The sequence below is a fragment of the Nicotiana tabacum genome, chromosome 1 (assembly GCF_000715075.1).
Source record: "Nicotiana tabacum cultivar K326 chromosome 1, ASM71507v2, whole genome shotgun sequence".
Taxonomy (NCBI): Eukaryota; Viridiplantae; Streptophyta; class Magnoliopsida; order Solanales; family Solanaceae; genus Nicotiana; species Nicotiana tabacum.
Genome location: NC_134080.1, coordinates 128,593,046 through 128,596,964, shown reverse-complemented (window position 1 = coordinate 128,596,964; position 3,919 = coordinate 128,593,046). Strand labels below are relative to the sequence as shown.

The 3,919-nt window shown below is 35.7% G+C and overlaps 1 long non-coding RNA gene across 1 annotated transcript; it reads left to right on the top strand.

The window, feature by feature from the left end:
• The first annotated feature begins 1,049 nt into the window (after nt 1-1,049).
• LOC107806022 (uncharacterized) lies at nt 1,050-3,461 on the top strand. The gene is made up of 2 exons (XR_001652565.2): nt 1,050-1,275; nt 3,151-3,461. It is a non-coding gene; the product is annotated as an uncharacterized LOC107806022 (long non-coding RNA).
• Nucleotides 3,462-3,919: the final 458 nt, after the last annotated feature.

Sequence of the window (3,919 nt, the reverse complement as noted above, 5' to 3'; positions counted from 1 at the left end):
GCTAAAGATTCATTCTAGTTTGAATTTCGAAATTAGAGGTTAGGGCTCAAGTTCATACCTCTTGGGGTGAAGGCCTAGCTGCTTTACTTGATAATCTTCAAGGGTTTAGGCAAGGATTGAGTTGGAACTTGGTTAAGATCACTCTCTCCCTCTAGAACCTCCTCTATCACTCTATTTGCAGTAACTATTTTCCCTCAAGGATTTGTATGCACCAGAGGTGCAGGTATCACAGTAGAGCTTTAATGTGTAATTTCCACCATGTTGAAGGGAGGTTATTAATGAAACAGAAGAGACGATGTGGGATTGAAAAGTAAGTAAGTTAAAGGTGAAGAAGGTACGAGATACTCGAGTACAAAATATTGTGAATAGTCAAGGCTTCAAATATAGTTTGGGTTTTAAGTTTAATTTACAGAGGAGACCCTAGTAAAAATTTTGTAAATCCCTAAAAGTTAACATTCGAGGACAAATGTTCTAAAGGGGGGAAGGATGTTACACCCCGTAAGTTTAACAACATTGACACCGTTATATCCGTTTGATATGGTATTTTGAGTGGAATATTTTTGTAAAATAGTTTGAAATAAAAAATAATTTCATATAGTTATTAGTATTACTACTTTCGAATATGTTTTAAATTATACACTTCATATGAGAAAAGTTTATGAGATTTTCTTTATTGTAAAGATAGAAATATTTTTTTCTCAAGAAAAGAAGGTCATCTTTTTACCATTTTAAGAATTAAGTGTACGAAAATTTGTACTATTTATATGAGATGAGGAAAATTAGAAGTTGAGAAGATATATGTATTTTTACATGGGTGTTTTAATGAAATAATAGTACATGTATTAATTTTATGTGGTACCACATAAATATGATAGCAAGTTATATAAATTCTATTAAAAGTGAATAGTATTTTACGTAATTTGAGATAAGTCTTAATTATGCGGGTAATTGATTAATTACCGGATAGCGGGATACTAGCTAATTAATTATTGGATAAGCTTAAATTCTCCAACAAGGGATTACGTGGCAGCACCATGAATCTTCGTCAAAGCCAAGGGGTGACTCTTATTTCATGGGATTATATTGCAAATCGACGAGATTGATTTCAGGAGAGAAAAGTTCACTCCCAAGATTGAATGGTGTAGCTCAAGATGGGATGAATTTGCGTCAATCACTCCAATTCGAGCTTGATCTCTTAGCCCCACAACTCCCTTTTGATGATCATGTTGTAAAGACTCAGTCGTTGGCTCAATCTTGGAAAACCCAAATCCAAAGGTAGCTTTTTAAGCCTTATTTTTGTTTTTTGTTTCGTTTTGTTTTGTTTTAGATACAATGATACTGTGTAGAAGAGTATATTCTCAATATCCAGTTTGCCCTATTTAAAACAGTTTCATTCCTATACTGTGTGTAAAAGTAATGTGAAGGAATTCAGCAATGTGGGGTTTCAAAGGTTGATTAGGAAATGGGGATTTTTAAATTTTCTTGTTTTCATGTGATCAAATTGAAATGTTTTAGTCTTTGGCACAACTTTGGAAACTCAAATCTTAATGTGGCTATAAAGTAAACACTTCATACATTTGTTCCAGGTTGATGCTATGATACTATGTAGAAAAATAGTTAGGGCTGCAGAGTTATTCGGTAGCTGCGCTGGTGGGAGGTAGCAGGTATCCGATGAAATAGCCAAGGTGTGCCCAAGCTGGTCACAATACCACCATCATTAAAAACAAAGAAGGGAGTAGTTGGGTGTGGCTATATATAATCTCTATATTTCTTCTACACTATTTGGATTTATTTCGTTCCTATACTGTGTAGAAGAGTAATGTGAGGAAGTCAGAGATTTTGGGCGTGAGGTTGGTTCAGAATAGGAAAGATTTTCACTTGTCTTGTATTTTAGTTTATAGATAATGAGTCGGGTGATCATTACTTGGTAATACAATGTGGAACCTGACAAAATATGGGTGCGCTTGTTTGGAAGACAGATTTAACTGAATTGGGTTTTTGGAATTAACTTAGTAATTACGTTATAATGGAAAAATTGGTATCCAACAAGATATCATTTTCCGAAGTCTGTATTTTCAAATGTGAATATGATTAATGTAATGCTATTCCATAAGCGGAACTGCTAGCAGAAGTAAGAAATCGACTAGCGCCGTCGTAAGGTGCAATTTTTCTCTCATCAAACTCTCTCTCTCTCTGTATCCATCTCTATATATATATATTCATGAAAGCCTAGGTTCTCACAAGTTAGGGTTTCTCTTTACTTGCGATGATACTACATTAATTCGATATTTACATTGAGCTATAGAGTAACTTTTGCGAGGATGTGTAATAATAGTTTCAACTTTATACCCAAATTTGTAATGGAAATTAATTCCTAAAGTTTTTTATTTTGAGTGTATATGCTGCTGAAAAACGAGCATTATGTGATGGATTACGATTGTAAAAGGCAAGGAACAACTCAACTCTATGTTCTTGATTCCCCATGTGACATATATTATATCTTTTGTTTATGGGTTTCAGAATAATACGCAATTGATAAAATTTATCCGAAGAGAATGTTGATATTATTAACATATTCTCATATGCATTTCATGCATTTATACTTGCACATTGACCCATGACCATATGACGTTATATACTCGTATATATATGTATATAGGATATGAGAAAGGTTATGGCGTTATATACGCACCACCACCTGATCAACTGGTATACGTTGATGATTTGCCCATAGTGGCCGAGATAATATGATGAGATGCCTTCAGAGGCGTGATGATGTCATGGCATTATATATGTATATATATGTATATGGGATATGAGAAAAGTTATGGCGTTATATACGCACCACGACCTGATCAGCTGGTATACAATGATGATTTTGTCCACATTGGCTGAGATGATATAATGGGATGCCTTTAGAGGCTTGATGATGTTATGAACACATGTACCTATGCATTACATGGCATTCATACGCATATGCATGACACTATAAGTATTAAATGATATACAGAGTTATCAAGACTCACATGTTGAGTCATGCACTCCATGTTTCTTTCATGTCCTTTATGTATTGATTTACATGCCTTACATACTCGGTATATTATTCATACTGACGTCTTTTTGTTATGGACGTTGCATTCATGACTGCAGGTATAAGTAATCAATTTGATGAGCCCCCATAGTAGACGAGTGTCACGACCCAAATCGGAGGGCCGCAACAGGCACCCGGTACTTTACTCTACCGAGTACTAATGTAACGTATCTTTCTTATCATACCATAATGGGTAAATGGTCCGGAAGGGCCGTCATGGTATAACCAGAATAAAACATAAGGGAATACTTGTCATAGTACGACCCAATATGTAATACAAACTTATACATGTGACATACGGTGCTACAAAACCAAAATGAACACTTGTACACTGAACATAGGCCGACAAGGCCATATAATCTTTCATATACATGACATATGTCTACAAGCCTCTAAGAGTGCATACGCATCATAATGGTCGGGACAGGGCTCCGTCATACCAACCAATACATGTCCAAATCAAAATGACCAAATAGGCAACTCTGGAGCAAGTGGAGTGCACCAACACGTTCCGCTAATATGATAGCCTACTAGGAAGACTGTCAACCTATCAATTGGGACCTTCGGGCATGAAACGCAGCGTCCCTAGGAAAAAGGAACATCAGTACGAATAAAGTACCGAGTATGTAAGGCAAGAAAGCATAAACAAGAACAGTAATGGAAAGAGAGATAGAGGAGATACAACCTGTAACATCTGAGTGCCAATGGGGGCTACTGACATGAAATGTATAATATATATATATATATATACATAAACTTTTAAAAACATACGCCTCCGTGGGCATCATCATCATCATCATATCGTACCCCGCCTCAAAGAGGACTTGG